Source organism: Panthera tigris, chromosome A1 (genome assembly GCF_018350195.1).
Source record: "Panthera tigris isolate Pti1 chromosome A1, P.tigris_Pti1_mat1.1, whole genome shotgun sequence".
In the NCBI taxonomy this organism is placed as follows: Eukaryota; Metazoa; Chordata; class Mammalia; order Carnivora; family Felidae; genus Panthera; species Panthera tigris.
In genome coordinates, this window is record NC_056660.1 from 48,174,347 (window position 1) to 48,192,203 (window position 17,857).

Consider the following 17,857-nt stretch of genomic DNA (forward strand, 5'->3'; position numbering starts at 1 on the left):
AGTAAGGGATGGCAAGAATCCCAGAGGAAGTGATGTTTACAGTGATAGTTGTAACAGGAACAGGAGTTAGGCAAGGTGTATGTGTGACACAGAAAGAGTCTAAAATGAATTCTATTGATGAGCTAGTGTGAGTCAATTTCTTTGCTCTTCCAAGAATAGTGTTTACACAGAGCGTGAAAAAATATTTTTTTTTTGTTTCTTAACTGAAGAAAATGTGGCTGGGGAGAAATTATGTAAATTAATATTGTTAATTTTCTCAAATGTATGTGTGTAAAGAAATGTACACAGCAGAAAAAATGTGTGCATAAATAAAATATGTTCAATAAATTTTCAAATATCCATGTAATATCTCCATCATTTACCTCTCTTGGCTGTGCATTTATTGTGTTACAACAATGTTTGAGTCTAACCAAGACACTTTATTTCTGGCTTAAGCCATAAATCAGACATAGCTTAATCAACAGAATCTTCGCTTAATTAGGGATTTGCAGTTCAATAAGACTGTTCTAAATTATAGAATAACAGCACAAAATTAATGATTCTATAAAAAAAATAAGGGTATTTTTAATGAGTAGTGGACTCACTGAAGGAGGTTTACAATCTCTAAGAAATCACTCTTGATCTTCACTTTCTGTTTTCTGTAAAATCATTATGGGAACTGTATTTTCATGTACATTCTTTTGAAAAGCTCAGATACTTCACCTGCATTATACAAATGTTAATGGTAAAGTTTCATACCAGCTACAGAGAAACTTTTTAAGAATGACTTTCTCAAGGTCACAGAGCAAATCTCTGGTGAGACAGGAATGGAATTCATGACCTTTGACTGCCAGAAGTTTTCTACCCACACTCGGAAATTCCTTCTCCATAAGTGTAATTTATATGCTCACTTAGAGAGGCTGGAAAGTTCATCCCTTGTAGGGATGTGGGGGATGGAGAGGGAGTGGTTTTCCTGTCAAATCAGTTGCCACACGAGTACTTTCTAGTTCTACAAAGTGATTCGTACCCACACTATCTTCTTTTACCCTCACCACAACCCTGTAAAATGTCTATTATTTTTCCCATTTTACAGACTCAGGTTAAGAAATTTAACCAAGGTCGTCCAGTTTTAGTAACCAAGAGACCCGGCTTCAGATTGTGATATCTCTGCCACCTCAATCAGTCCAGATTCCAGGATATATAATCTTAGCAGATACCGGATTGTGAAATGAATAAATATTTTCTTTACAGTTAGCTGTTTCATTTTTTCACAATCATTTATCTTGGTTCTCATTTAGTTATGTTGGTTTGTTTTCTTTGGGGCAAGGCTGTTTTCACGTTCTAAGTTTGCTTCCTAAACTCAAAACCAAGTGAGAACATTATTACTAAACATAGGATTTGGAAAAAACAAACTGTGTGTTTTCCTTCTTTTGTATACAAGTGGGAGGAGGGGGACTTTTTACCGTAATTCTTGCTCGTAATATATGTAGCGTCAGGGGTGCCGGGGGATATATACCAACATACAGAATATAAAAACTCACGTTCATAAATACTATATACATGCATATATATACATAAAATATACGTAAAATAGCAAACACACATACATGTGATATACACATATACATCATGCCCAGAATAATTCTAAAAACCCACAGGTGTTGTGACTGTAGCACTGGGAACACAACTCCTGGCTGTCTAGGCCAGTAAACTGTAATAGCTGGGCTTCTATTACCTCTGATGGGACGGAGAAAACTATCCCAAAGCTCTCCAATGGTTTCTCTCACCTTCCATGCAGCAGTACAGCAGCAAAGGCTTCCTGCTACCCCATCTGTACCTAAAAAGCAATACTCTTCAGACCAGTCCAATTATGCTAATAATCAAAAAAATATACCACGAAACAGCAACAGAAGTATATGACTTTCACTGGAGAAAAAGACAGGAAGAAAGACCACGCCAAGAGCAGAATTCTCTGGGTGAATATCCTGTAGCCTACTGCCAGACCCAAACAAATTTTTATGGAGCAACAGGACTACTCAAGTAGCCACTTTTATGACAATAAACACCCAAAACCGAAAAATCCTTTTGTAACATAATTACTGAGAATATATAGAGAAAGTAACCATTTAATCCACAGCATGTGTTCTCAGCCACAAGAACTCAAAAGCTGACATCAGATGGGGTGTGGCTGGTCCAGGCCCTGAAAATGAATTCTGGCCTGTTGAAGTCAGACATTTCCCTGAACGGGTTTGGGATCTGGAAATACAGCAGATCTCACAGAGCCCAGGGCTGTTGACCTCCTGGGCATAGGGCAAGGCCCATCTGTTTACTTGCGTTTTGATTTTGGGAGCTGTGGTTGTGGTGGATGAGTTAAGGCTGTGGTTTATAGGGTGTCGCCAGTGATTTAATTTTAATATTTTTACCCTTACATCTTGTACATACTAAAGACTGAAAGCTGTGCGTAATTTGTCAGCTGAAAAATAAACATAAAAGAAAATAAGTGAACAGGGGGCAAAAATACAGATATTACCACCCTACTATCATACAGCATTTTCAAAACATAAATGATAAAGGCAAGCAACCGCAACCTATTTTAGAAATTATTTATAAAAATGAAAGCTGTTTTCTACAAGGAAAAAGATAACCATGGGTGTTAAATAAAACTGTTAAATAAAGCAGTTTTGAGATTTTTAGTTCTTGCTCATTAATCAGCGTGAAAGCACAAGCGGGAAGACTTCCTTATCCAAAACAAATAACTTTTCAAGTAAGTCTGCACCTCTAGTTTTGTAGAATACAACTAGTTTGTATCAATACACAAATCATCTACAGTTACATTTATGAAGTAAACCCTCTAAGAAGACTGTTTCTCTCACAATCTAAAGAAAACCATTTGACACCCCCAATTTAATTGATTATCTTAATGAAATTCACACATAAATATGAAATTCCACACTTTCCATTTTGTACAATGGCGAAAACACCGAGGACCTCATATGTTCAACTGCTTAACAATATCACCTCACTGGTAAGACGATTTAGTACTCTAGATTAACCAACACTGGCTTGAGTTCAAAATGCCCTCAGTGTAGGCCTAGAGGCCTAAGCACTTACGTCCTCTTTGCAGAGGAAAAAGAAGAAAACAAAACACACAAAAAAAACCACACCTATGGTTAAGACCAAATTATTTCATTCACTTGATAACAGCCTGCTTCATGATAGAACATTTAAAACTCACTCAGTCTGTTCAAGTGCTTGTTTACCTTTCACAGGAGGCAGGGAAGTAATCCCCGAGGAACATATATATTTTTAAATGACCAGAACACTACTGCTATTCTATGCCTGATGCACCCTCTTCGGAATGAATGAACATCACGCATCCTGATTTGTTTTTCCCTTGGCCTGGGGAGAGTGAGCACACTGGTGTTTGCAGTCCCTTCCCTTTCTGTACACACAGAGGCTGCAGCTGTAGTAAACAACCACCAGCCAAAAGTTGCTAAGGTCAAGGTCTCAAATGCTACACCAGGACCAGTTTTCTCCCAAATGACATTCAGTTACTGAAAAAGAACTTTCTGGAGAAAAAAAATATATGTTAAGGGCCCACTGGCACAACAATTTTCATTCAATAGATAGTAATACAAAGCATTCCAAAATAAAGTTTAGCTGACCGAAGCTTCTTTTAAATATGCATCGCTAAGTAATAGATAAATAACTGAAGCAACTCAAAAATAAACAGAAATTCCTCAAGAATGTTCTGTGTATCTGACACAACTATATTAGTTACATGGTTTTGGTTCATAAATTTGAAACTTCCAAATTTCACCAGCTTCGGTATACTTCATAATAGTTATGAATTACAAGACAAGAATAATAAACTTCTCTCCTAAATGCATTACAAATTTCTGCCAATACTTCTATGCTCTAATTGCTCCCTCCCCAACTCAAAGAAGCTTACCATACTCAAGCTAGTCTCCAATCGATTGACCAGGCTGCAGCGATAAAGATACAACTTATGCAACTGAAATGTTTGCCCTTCACCATCCCATGTCTACTAAGCTTCCACAGTTAAACATCTTCTAGCCTAAAAGTATACCCCTTTATCGCAACCAATTTCTGCGTGGTTTTAAAGAATGTAAACAAAATGCGAATGAGGTCTACAAACAGCACAACCAGGCTTTTTTTTCTTTTGGGGGGGGGGGGGGGAGTCACTGTTTTTATTAAATGCCAATTCCAAAGAGCATTTGTTACATGATGGAATACACCCACTCTTCCAGAGTGACCACTCCTATTCCCATCACAAGAGGCTCCCTTTTAAAAGACACCAAATTTATTTCAAAGCATTTACTTATCTAAACTCTCTCCTCCAGTAAGAAAAGGGCCTGGAGGCGTCTAGGTGGATTTGCACAATGACGTTATTTGATTGACAGATGTCTACTGAGGCCACTGGATGCACAGGCACCAAATGTAAATAGACCTGCTCACCTCCCTGGTGTGACCGGGAAACAGAGAATATTAAAGCTGATTTACAATAAAATATCCCAGTGCTCGGCCGAGAATTCTATTAGCCAGTGGGATTGCTTAAAACAATCCATACAGAACGATACTTAAACCATCTGTACTGTTAAATTAGAGAGCTGACGATATTAACCATACAAACTGTTTATCCAGATTACACATTCCGTTGTACTAACACTCTTTAACTCAACACAGTCAGTTTTTATCAGCTGAATTAAGGGTATTACTATTAAAGTATGCAAAACTCGAAGCGCAGGGTGAAGGGGGGCTGGGAAGCCGCAGGGCATATAACAAAGGAATTGGTACTTTTTCCAAGCGTTTGCCTCAAATGCACTTCGAAACAGAACTGTTGAGTGCACCCCACCCTTTTCCCCAAAGATAAAAGTTTTTCAAAGTTCTAATACGCAGCTCTCTACCCAACAAAAGCAGGATTGATTCTCCCCATAGGGGAGCATCTAACACGAACACCAACTAATGTCGCGGAGGTCAAGTCCGAGTCCTGGGAGCGAGCTTCTGAGGCTAGAAAGGGCTCCCAGGCCAGCTCCGCGGGCTGCCCGGCTCGGGTGGACGTGCAAAGTTGCCCCTTGTCAACTCCGGCCGGCTCCCCCGTAATTGAAAATAACAGCCACGGGCCAGCCCCTGGCTACTTCCGCGGACCAGGCACTGTAGCAAGTGACAGTTACACATCATTACGACCAGAGACAATAATGAATGTAGCACCAGGACCACTATTCATGCCAGCAGTGTCATCTCCGCCTTAACCCCTTCCCCTCCACTCTCTCCAGCGCACACCCACAGCCCACACAGCCCCGGTGCGGCAGCTATTCATCGAACTCGCTCTCTTCCTGGGGGCAAACTACTTCCACAACCCCCCACCCCCGCCTCCCCGATTCAGCCCGGGTGTTTTATGTCCCATCCTTGGCAACCGTCAGGCAAACATTGCAACCAACAATTCCACCAGGGGTAGAAAAACATTTGCTTAATTCACGGTACTTGATAAGTTCTTTAAAAAAAAAAAAAAAAAAATTGGTGCGGGGGGGGGGGGTGGAGAGAGAAACCTTCTTTCTTCTTCACATATCCGACCGACGCTACTTGCTTTGCAATAGCATCGCCCTCCCTCGGCCCCCTCCCGCTTCCCAACACTTTCCCCCTTTAAGAACACAGACCAACCAAAATGATTTAACTTGAGCAGATGACAGAAGGAAAATAAAACATGTTAAGAGAACACGGTCTGATTTGGGATGGCAAAAAAAAAAAAAAAAAAGGAGGGGGTTGTTTATTTTGATAAGAAACGGAATCGGCACAGACCTGAACAGAAGCTGCAGAGCAGGAGAAATTGTTTTCTTTCCCTCACACAGAGTCCCCCTCTCTCTCTCCCTTTCTCTCTCTCTCTCGCACACACACGCGCGCGCACACACTCACTCTCGCACACACACGGCGTCACCCGCGCACACTCACACGCACACTCGCACACGCACAGGCAGAGCCTCTCAGCTGCTCTCTGCAGTTCTCAGGAAATGAATGGGGGGCAACCCAGGGAACTGTTGTACTTGCAAATGACTTACCCGGATCACATGATGCGCTAAATGTAGGGTGGGCCGGTGGGTGGAGGCTGCCGAGACGCGAGCCCCGGTCTAGCGTGGGGAGCCTCGCCAGGCCCGCATCGAATTACCCCGGGGCCCAGCCGAGGGGGTTGCAAGACGCCGCTTCTCCTCCCTTGCAGCCCGCAGCTCAGGAAACCGGAGAGGCGTGGGGGGTGGGGTGGGGTGGGGTGAGGTGAGGTGGGGGGGGGTGAAAACACCAAACCCCCAAACAAAAGAGCTCCGGGTCCTCCTCCCCAGAAACAAAGCCCCGCCGCTGCGGGCGAGCCCCGGGGTGGGGCCGAGGGCGGGGGCGGCGGCGGGGAGGGGCTCGCTCAGCAGGCGCTAAGTCGCTTTATTGCCATAAAATGGGGCCCCCGAGCCGCTCCGCCCGAGGATTAGGAGGCGGGCTCTGAGTGTGATGGTTGAAATCCCCTGTGGGAAACTAACCCCTCCCCGCTCGCAGAGGTAGAAGGCAACACCCACTGCCCGGCCCTCGCCTCGCCGCCCGGGCCGCCGGGCTGGGGGGTGGGTCCGCGGAGCCTCCACCCCGCCCCACCCCGCCCCACCCCTGCCCCCGCCCCCCGGCCTCGGCCGCGCTTCCCTTTCACCTGCACCACCTTGCTGCGGCACCCAAAATAACCTACACATGGCCAACGGAGCTTTGGGAGCCGCCGGCCGAGGGGGGCCCGCGGGGCCTCGCGGCGGGAGGAACCCCCGGATTGCAACTCGCCAGGCGAGGACTCGCGCTGAGCCGCGAGAAAGTCCCCTCTTTTGTGTCTGAGCGCGCAAGGCAGCCTTCGGGAGAGAATTCGGAGGCAAATCGAGCGCGCAGCCCGCCCGGCCCCCCGCCCCCTCCCCGCTCCGGCCCGGGTGGGGGCGTGCAGGGAGGGGGCCGGGCGCCCGAGCCGTCCCCGCGGCTCGCCCGCCAGCTAACTTGGAAAGGTGTGGGCGGAGCCGGCTCGAGCGGCCGGCCGAGGCTGCGGGCACGGCGGCGCGGCGACTCCCGGGGACCGCCCCCGGGCGCCGGGCATCGCCCGGGTCGGGCAACAATGGGGTCCAAAGCAGGGGCAGCCGGGCGGGCGGTGCCCTCGGAGCCGGGGTACGCGCGGGGGTGGGGCGGGCCGGGGGCTGGGCGAGGAAGGGAGAGGGATCATTGTTTGGGTTCGGGAGCAGCGCACGTTGTGGGCGAAGCGGGGGCGTCCTCCCTCCCAGTGCTTCACCTTGGGATGGATGGGGGCAGGGGAGACGCATGCCTCGCTCGGGAAACCCGGGAGAAGGGGTGCCTGCCCGCGCTAGTTATTCGGGAAAGCAGGCGAACTTGCAGGAGGGGTAGGAAGCTGGAGCTCCAGACCCCCGCCGAGGCCCCGAGGGCTCCTAGCCGCGGCGTAGGGGAGTCCACCCCCCGGCCCTGCGCCCCAGGAGGGAGGCACGAGAAGCGGGCGACCGGGAGCGGAGCCCTAGCCGCTCTCCCCGGCGGCCCCTCCCTCCCCGCCCTCGCGCCTGGGGGAGCGGATCCGCGGGATTCTGGGGCGGGAGAGTGGAGGCAGCGGCGGGGCGGCCGTTCCCGCCGCGGCTCGGAGGGCGCGGGGTCAGCGCCGCGCCGGAGGGTCGGCGGGGGCAGGGAGGAGACGGGGCGGAAGCGGACGGGCGGGGTGCGAGGGTGGGCTGGCCGGGCGCTGCGGTCAGCGGTGGAGATGCGTGCGCCACTTTTCTTGCAAACCTAGGTGAGCGCGCTGGAGCTCCCGAGCCCGCAGGCACCCCTGCGCGGTGCCCCTGAGCCCGCCCCGCGCGGGAAACCGCCCCGGCGGTGGGAAGGCTGCGAAGGGGAAGTTTATGTTAGGGAGAGCAAGATTTGCAGTAATGTGGCATGAAGTGGGGTGGGAAGAGAAACAAGGGAGAGGCCGAGAAACAGGAAATGAGAGCAAAGGAACGACTTCTAGCCAGGAAAAGCCGTGCTCTACATTTTGTGTGGCATTTTCCAAACACTTCTAAAGGCCGGGTGTGCGTTATTAATGGAAACAAAGGCAGGGTACCGCCTGGTGTGGCCTCTGCCACCTGCCACACTCTACGTGAGGAATGATGGGAAAGGTGGTCCCGCCTGGACGCTGAGTCGACAGCAGCCCACTTCCAGTCCACACGGGATGAGTCAGTGGGCCTGACTCTTAGACATACAACAGGACTGCGAGGAGGGATCTGCCCGGCTCTTAGGGTTCCGGAGAAGAACAAATGAGATAAGTGTAACAGTGTCTTAAAATCGTGGACCACTCCTTAAGTGAAGTCATCTGAGAAGAGGAAAGCTGTGGGGAGAGCAGGAAGGCGAGGGATGCCCACGGCTGAAGACGTGGGTGGGGCAGGAATCAGGAACCCTGGAGCAAAATGGGGCGGGCACGCAGAAGGGCGGTAGCAGGGTGGAGTCTCTTTTGGGGGGTGGGGGGGAAGGGGCTCCGGACCCCATCCCCTGGGCTAATCAGGTTAAACAGCCCTTTACACTGCACTACATCTGGATGAAACATGAAAAGACAAGTTTGAAAAATGGTAGAACATTGACAAATGTACAATGTTTAAATGAAAAACTTGCCTCTACTAGAAACACTGTGAAGTTTCCCTGTAGGTGGGGCAGAGAGTGAAGGAAGTGAGTTTAACTGTAAGAGTGAAGGATGCTGTAAGAAATTATGTCATCGTGGCACTTCTTGTACTAACAGCTCTTTCTCAGAGCTGAGTAGCGGACTGACCATAAATATGTTCTGTAGCCAGCGCTTTTCTGCACGTGTAGAAGCATTCCAAGCTGCACTCCCTCCTTTTGGCAACAGCCACAGGCATGTTAATAGAATGACAAAAGATAGAAAAAGTACAAGACTCCATTCCAGAGAGATAAGGAAATTAGGGGAAAGTCAAGGTTAATATCCAGACTCTGGGTAATGTGGCTGAAAAAATGAACTACATCAAGTTAGTTAGGGGAAAAAATATTTGCAGATTTTTTTTTTTATAATTGTTGACAGATAAAGGATAGAAATGTTTGATTAAGGCAATTCTCCAGATATAAAGAGGCAAGGGAAAAGATAGCAGAAGATCAAAACCAAAGAATGAAGAAGGTGGTCATCACTGGGAGTTAGGATACTGGAGTAGATGTGTGTGTTTGTGTACAGGCATACATTTCCAATTCAGTTCATGTAATTCATTCCCTGTGTAGAACTTAGGGTAAAACAAACTAAGGTGTGAACAGAAGGAGAGAAGTTAGGAAAATAGCATACATAGCTTAGCAAAAATATGTGCATATCTTTACATGTAGTCCCTTACCCTCCACTTCCCTGTGTGTGCAAGAATATGAAAAATCAGGAAATGTAAACATGGCAAAATTAATTTACCAGGAATGTATAATTCTGGCCACACACAAAAAATTTTGAAATCACAAAATCGTAAAATGTCAATGTTGAGGGTCTCCTGGGTGGCTCAGTGTGGAACCTGCTTAGGATTCTCTCTCTCTCTGCCCATCTCTGCTCTCTCTTTAAATACATACATACATACACACACACAAACAAACTCTAAAAAAAAAAAAAAAAAAGTGTTGAAAGTATCTTTCAAATCCCATCTTTTATCGTATTTCAGTTCTGTTTAAACCCAGGATAATTTGGGTCAAAGATGACTCATTTCCCCAAATTCATATACTTCTATTTTACTTAGTGTTCACTGTCGCAAATGCTAAAAGAAGAATGAATTAACGAGGAGGATGGAGGTCGGTATTCGGAGTTTCTTAACCGTGGTATTCTTCTACCTAACATCTTATCCTAGAAAAGAGAAGAACACACACAAGCACCCCCCAAAGCAGATCCTCTATCTCGTTCAATGTACGTGATAAGGCACAACTTGCAACTAGAGATTTTAAGTTGCTAATGTCAAAATAAACGTTACTTACCTGCAACTTTTTGTCAGATCTTACTTCCACTTCACCAGTGGTGATACATTTTGAAAAATTAGTGTCAGTGGTAGAAAACTCTTTTACAATATTAAGAGTATTACTTGCACCACACCCTGATTTCTCTAAGGTAAAGACTCTCTTCAGTATCTATGTATATTTTAAAGTTCTTAAGCCTTAGGATTAGCGATGCCAAAGATTGCATGGATGATTTAACACGAATGTAATTCCAGGCAGGGATGGGGGAAAATGGGAGTCCATTTTCAGAAGTAAAAGCTGTGTTGAAAGATTAGAGCTGATTCAAAGTGAAAATAAAAGTGATTTCCAAAGCTTTCATATATTTTAAAATACAGTCCTAGGGCCAGAAGTGAATATGTATTGCTAGGTTTCAATGCCCTTTTTTTTCTTCATGTGTTCTATTTTGGCAATAATGTTCAGCAAAGGGGAATTTTCCTGTTTAAGTCTGAGAAAGGCATGTAAGAGGACTTACTATGAATGCAAACAGCTGGTGATATTATGTGATTACATGGTAAACAGCATGTTTTGATTTGTGTGAGGAGCCGTCTGGCAATTAGAGGAAAATGACATTTTATAACTTTGTTTTGTTGCAGTCAATACGGTTTTTGGTCCTTCTAGCTTGATCATCACTCCCTCGGATGTTGTCTCTTTTCCGCAGTCAAGTCTCCTTCAGGGCTACCACCACGCGCCTCCCCATCGTGCACTTCTGAACCTCTGGCCTCCTTCCCTCAGCTCCATTCCACCTCGCCTCCAGCAAATCCTTAATTATGGCACATCTATAGTTAAAAAACCCAAAGTGACACAAATTAGTGTCAATACAACACCATGACATTTAAGGGCCCCACTTCGGTTCTCATATATCTCAGACTTGTAACCTTCTACCCAGGTGAACACCTTGCCATGCGCCATCCATCCTGGCTGCCTTTACTAGTTGGCTCAGTGCCCCCACCCCCACTGTCTGCTCTGGAATCTTCCCAAAATGATTCCATGACGCCCTGCACACATTTTATATATCACACCTCTTCATCAAAAAATTATCTTTCCATTCTTGAAGCTTCTGTTAACGTAATGGAAAGAGTGCCTTTCTGATTCTCCATTTTTTCTGCCCATGTAAATAATATTTCCCATACTTTGAAGGATTAACACTTACTGGATCCTTACTTGGGCCAGTGTGAAATATATTGGCCCAAGTAGGCATCCAGCAAATGTTAATTCCCTCACTTACTCTTTAGGTACTTACACTTTTCTGCTTTCATTAAATATTGTTGGCTCCCCTAGACAGGTAACCATCTGAGAAAAGGGCTGTAAGTTAGCCATTTATTTAGCCTTCCTTTTACCCCTCACACTATTTTGCACATAGTGGGTGATTAGTGAAATGTTTGTTGAACTAATTAAAAAATAAATAGAATTAGAATGACCTACATTAAAACATTATAGACCTGAAAACCTGAGTTTCCATTTGGGTGCACATATTAAAAATAATAAGCAAAACTCTGAAATGTGTTGACAAACACCTTTTGAACATGGATCCAGGCAACATTCCTCAAGTAATTTTCCCTTAAATTAGAAGTTTTTACATACAGAAATGTACCAAATTTGGAACATATTTACCTAATTGCATTGTCCCTCTCATATTTATTCAATTATACTACTTTTCACTCTCCTTTGAGTGGAATTGTATTAAATAAAATTTTAATTTTTCATAACCAGAGGGAAAATTCATAGCAAATTTGTTTTTAAAAATAGCACTTTGCAAGTTTTTAGACTGCAAATGTTGGAGATATAATGTGGTAAATAGAGATAGTTTGCATTTTTTAAATATAGCAAATCGAGGCATATCAGATTTGAACTATAGCTATCCTTGCCTTTTTATTTTTTATAAGTAAAAATTACGCCACCATGGAAATAATTCATCTACAGTGTACATAGTTTACAGAATACTTTAATTTCATACTATATACAAGACACTAGCCTCAGTATTATAAGTATATGAAGATGAGCTTAGATAAAAGCAATGAATAATTATAATATGAAGTACAATTATAATACTCTGGATGAAGTTATATCTGTTAGGAAACATTAAGAAGACTGTGGGGAAAGACCTTGTGGAGGTTAAAAATTTCTTCAAAAGATAATTTTATTTTTAATATGAACTATGTCATGTGTGTAAAGTCATATACAACATACGTAGGTTAAGGTATGCTCCTGTGGCCTTTTCTTGGCTTAACTATAGAATATTTCCAATACTCTAAGCCCCCCATTCTGGTCAACCCAGTCATATCCCTCTCCTATTCTTACAGGAATAACTATGTCTTTCTGACCTGGGATTTATTTTATTGCAATTTTTTAGACATATTTTTTATTTTGACAAAGTATTCATAATCATTTTTCCTAGTAGTGAATTGCTATTATTTAACTTATCACCACATTAGGATTTTCTCCAAATTTTTGCAATCATACTTACATTATAGTGAACGTCTTAGCTTCTTTAAAAAAATTTTTTTTTCGGAAGTGTCCTCTATGTTGTGTTACCAAAGCAAAGATGATGAATTTGTTTTTACTGTTCTAGAAACATTTCACCAGATTATTTTTCAAAATTATTCTACCAACTTACCAGGACACCATAATATATGAGAGTACCATCTTCCCTGCGTTCTGGCTAACTGGGTGGTGTTCTGGTTAGTTGGGTGGTACTCTGAAATAAAAAAACTTTAAATTGAAAACAAGAATGGCTTGAATTTTAGTTCCCTGATTCGTAGAAATTGAACTTGACAACAGTGGGTAGAAGTCTGGGGCTGAATCAATTTCTCTTGCCACAGCTTGGCTGAGATGAGTCTGACTACAATAGGAAATGAACGTTACAACAGCTGCAAAAGACATTACAAATTCAAACTAAAATGCAACAACTTGTTATTTTGGGAAAGGGGTGCACCCTGGGAAGGAAAATGGGAAGCTCTGTCTCATATTTCAAGCCTTGATAAGAAGGAAAAAGAAAAGGGTCTTAAAAGGATGGAATTCAGGAATATTAGCTTGTTTACAGTTTTGATAAATTTGGAAGTCACGGAAATAGAAAATCCATTCTATCAAATTTGAAAGTAAAATGGTATATTAGAGAACTGATAAAAAAGAATACAGAGAAAAAATTAAAACCTAGTCAGAAACTTGGGAATAAAAGAACAAGAAATGAAAATACAGGGAAATGAGATAGGAAAGGAAGTTGAAGATCAGCACTGATTAGTATTGCTTTACTTTAATTGGCAAACAACAGAAAACCCAACTAATGGCTGCTTAAGATATATATTTTTTGCCCTGTCTCCTCCCCAACCCCTCCTTCAACAAAACAAAAAGCCCAAAGGGAGGCAGCCACAGTTGGAGGCCGTGCAGGTGATCTTTGGTGCCCCAAGACTCCAAGTTCATTTTGTTTTCCTGCTCCCCGAGCTCATTTTGTTTTCCTGCTCCCCTTCTTAAAGCATAATTTCTTTTTCTCACCACAGCAGGAAGAAGGAAAAAAATCTCAAAGTTAAGGCCAAGTCTGTTCCTTTTAGAAAGTTTTGCAGAAGCCTCACCTCCCATTACCATGTGCTTATATTTCATTGGCCATTATTGGGTCACATGGTCTCATGAAAATCAATCACAGGAAAGTAGACGTGGATTAGGGCACCTCAGATGGAATTTGGGCCAGTCAACTGACAGTGTGTGCCTTTTTGCTATGTAACTGTTTAGAATGTTCTAGTCCTAAGATGAAAACCATTATGTTGCTGAGGCTCTCTATGGACTTCTTGGTGGCAGACAGCTAAAAGAAAAACATGCCATTAAGCTTATGAGTTATTGACACCATCATTGGAAACACATCAATTCATAAACTTAGAAAAAAAAAGATTTGACGATGTTCCTTTACATGAACTTTTCCACACAATGTGATTTTAAAAAGTCATCGAAGTGCACAAACCATAATGTAGTTATTTCAGATTAATCCATGTGTGATTTACCTAAGGCAAAACGTGAATCCCAGCTTAGCTTCGCCCAGTTGCATAGTCTGGTTATGGCTCATCTTTCTACTCCATCGATGTGCATCGAGAAATGAACATTAATTTTTAAAAGTTGAATAAACAAGCCATAATTAGAAAGGTAAACACCAACTGCGTTTGTATTTCACACTCAAATATTACTGAGTCATCGGTGTAAGGGTTTCCACCTGTGAACCGGAAGTCCTCAACTGATTCTGGGTCTCATCACTGACCCTTGAGTGACTCTTGATGGTTTGGCTCATTTTCTTGCTTGCAGTTTTTCTCCCTGTGCAACTGGGAGGGCACCTTTTTTACAAGGACATGAAGAACTAATGAGGTCGTTACATACCTTCACCTAGAAGGCTGTAAGCTCTAGATTTGGCAAGAATGTGTCTGACCACTCTTCAGTTGTCTCCCAGGGCTTCAGTCAGCACCCAACACCCAAGTCCTCAAAAAAAATTTTTTTAATATTTATTTATTTACTTACTTATTTATTTATTTAGAGAGAATGAGTGGGGGAGGGGCCGAGAGAAAGGAAGAGAGAGAGAATCCCAAGCAGGCTCCCCACTGTCAACACTCAGCCCAACTCAGGGGCTGGATCTCACCAACCCCTGAGATCATGACCTGAGCTGAGCTGAAACCAAGAGCTGGAAGTTCAACCAACCCAGCCTCCCAGGCGCCCTCCCTCAAAAATTTTTGAAGGAAAAATGAAAGCAACTTCCAAATTGCTTAGTCCACACCCACACATAGTGGGTACCCTATAATTACTCATTTTCCTTTTATATTAGCTTTGTTAGTTTCTTGGCTGCTTTAATGCAAATAACTTATTGTTTACTATCAAAATACACCTACTAGAATAATAGGGCTGTTTGTAAAGGAAAATAATCTGGAGGAATGTATAAAATGTTTATACATTAGTTCAATAAAATGTTTGAACCTAGTCAACCCAATTAGCAAAGATTAGTATCTTCCTAGATTTGACATACATCTGTTTTAATTGACCTATCTTGCAAGTTAGAATAAATATAAAGTTCAAATAACTTAAACCGTGTGACTTAAAACAATTTTATTCTTAAAAAAAAAAGACTCTTAACTAAAGAACTTTCCTTCTTTCCTTCCTCCCTTCCTCCTCCTTTTCCTCTCTCTCTCTGTGTAAGACAGGGACAAACTGTGCATAACTTACCCAGGAAGACTTAGGATCTTTCAGTTCTGTATTTTTAGCTAGTTTACAAATTAGCTTTTTGCAGCTTTAAGGCGATATCCAAATAACACTTCCATTCTTAATTTCAGATACAAATGGCCATGGCAAACGAAGGAACACAGCAAACAAAAGCCTTCCTCAAAACAATACTAAACATCACTACCTCTGGTTCCAACTGGCATTTATTAACCCTTTACTGTGGGCTACACACTGCTCAAATCACACTGCAGACAGTTTCCTTTTTTTTTTTTTTCCACAAGAATCCTTTGAACTATTGTTTCTACCTCCTCAGGGTGGGCCTTGCCAAACTGCTACAAGCTACAAGCCCCACAGTACTCTTGATCCTCCTTCTGCTTCAACTTTCTCTGTACAGCACTTACCACCACCTAATATTGTATATTTTGCTTTATTGTTGTTGCCTACTTCTGTCTCTCCCTCTGCAGCCTCCCTCCACTAGAGTGGGAGCTCCAAAGGGCACAGGAGTTTTCTCTTGTGTTCGCTGCCGCAGCCCTGGCATGGAGTATGCACCCACTAAATATTGGAAAGGAATATGCTTCTCATAGCAAAGATGAGGATTCTGAGGCATCTGATGCTTTAAGATCATTTTATCTTCAAACCAACACTTAAAAGGATTTTTTACAATCTGTTATTAATTGTTATGCTATAAATCATTTCCATGTATCTCATTAGCGTGAAAGGGCTGAATAACCTCGGCAGACCCAGCAGGCGAATGGGTCTCAGGAACTCAACTGGTTGTTGTGAAGTTCATGAGAAGAGAGAGAGAGAGAGCGTCTTTGAAAATGAGCATGAAACCAAGGCAAAGAAAATTGAATTGACGCCCAGTGGCTATTGCTACTATATCTACACATTCATAGATTATTTGTATTTACACAAATTACTGATTCTTGAAGTAAAATACAGTGTCTCACCTTCATATTTCTTTCACACCAATCACTGCATATTTGTCGTACATAAGGAATTCTTTAGTCTCAGAAGCTAAGCAGCGTAACGTGGGGAAATAAATGTATGGCTGAACACTGTCTATATTTTAACTACCGAGAGAGAAAAATTAGATGGAATCATAATATTTTCATCCTCACATTACGCCTGGTACTTTTATGCCTAAGTATTAAGATGATAGGTGCTATAGAAAGGGTAAATAAATACAACAGAGGAAGTCCATTTAGTTATTTTAGAGCTGTTGTATTGAAATACTGCCTTGTTTACAATTTTCAACTCCACAAATCCTCATCAATTATTAAATATTTTCCTCATTGAATTAAGCAGGGCGACTGTATTTTCTCAGGAGAAAACATCAGGTGAAGCATAAGGCTTACTTTTAACATATAAAAATGTTCCTGCATGAATGAAACTCTATAGCTTTGTTACACTACCCCTCCCTCCCCCACCCTCCGCAGAAAGTACACATTTTAGTTATTACAGAAAATGACAAAGAATTCAAATCCTGAATTTTAAAGGGTTTAATTTTTTTTCATTGTTTTGAAACCAGAAGCAGTTCTTTCCTATTGCAATGGCAAAATAAAATATTTCGTAGAACTTAACCACTGCTTCTCAGGCATTGTGCTTGGTACTGTCTTGGCCGACTCCAGAGAGGTTACAATACAGGCAAAAGTCAAGGAGGGGAAGTGACTATCACCTCTTACAGGGCAAAATGCTATGTGGTCCTTCACCATCAAACATTTGATTATTTTTCAACGGGATGATTATATTAACACATCATTTATTCATTTATCAAAAGTACTCATTAAAAAGTTTGGTTGAGTAGTGTTTTATAAGGATACAATTTGCTATTAGCATGCTTCTTTGTTTCATTATGAGTTATGCTCATTGTTTATATGGCTTTTTGCCTGCTAGAACTGTTATCCACATGCATGAGTTCACTGGGCAGCCCCCTAGACAAGAAACATATGGCGGGGTCTGCTGAGAAAATCTAGACGCACACCACACGTAATTCTATCTCTTTTTGTGCACGTGTATTGACTTGTGTCCATTCGTGCATATCTACATCTGGGACCCGCACTTCTTACTAATAAAAATATTTATATAATTTAACCCCCAAAATACTTACAAATATCACTTTTATTTACTAACATGTAATCAAGCAGCAAAGAAATATTTTGCCATTTTATCTAGAAGCATCAAAGTTAGAAAGGAGATAGACAACTCTCTACGGATTTGGCAATAAACCCTAGACTTGAGGTTTTTAGTTCTTATTTCTGAACCTCATCTTGGATCAGGTTCCAAGGTTAAGAGCAGACATATTCAAGCACATTTTAAACCTATATGCAAAAGTATTTCTTATTCTTAGCATCACAAAGTCTAAGCATTATCTTATTACAATATGCAAGCAAGTTAATTCTTTGACATTTCAAATCTAAAGGAAAGTTTTATGTAACTCAAACATGTTTGTTTCGTTTTTTTAAAAAATGGTGTCATTATTTTGGAATTTTGTCAAGGTAGATTTCTTTCAAAATTGGTAGGGCCCTATCTTAGAGTGAGCATAAAGCAGGTACTTAAAGGACATTAATGGCTAGCAAAGCACATCTAAGTTAAAGAGAGGAAAGGTTTAAATGGTCAGAGACCTTTGAATAAAAAAGAACATTAAACGCACATCTTAACCATA

At 42.5% G+C, this 17,857-nt stretch overlaps 1 protein-coding gene across 6 annotated transcripts in view; it reads right to left on the minus strand.

The window, feature by feature from the left end:
- The window catches only part of KLF12 (Kruppel like factor 12), a 1,146,238-nt gene that overhangs the window by 427,346 nt on the left and 701,035 nt on the right, over nt 1-17,857 (minus strand). For 2 of the 6 annotated variants that reach the window (XM_015543647.2, XM_042978225.1), the window contains exon 1: nt 6,057-6,237. The exons of 2 other annotated variants lie outside the window; for them this stretch is intronic. The gene's annotated coding sequence lies outside the window, so the exon portion shown is untranslated. Of the gene's footprint in view, nt 1-5,799; nt 5,894-6,056; nt 6,238-17,857 lie in introns of those variants that run through there. 2 more of the 6 variants (XM_042978259.1, XM_042978240.1) reach the window with 1 other exon arrangement.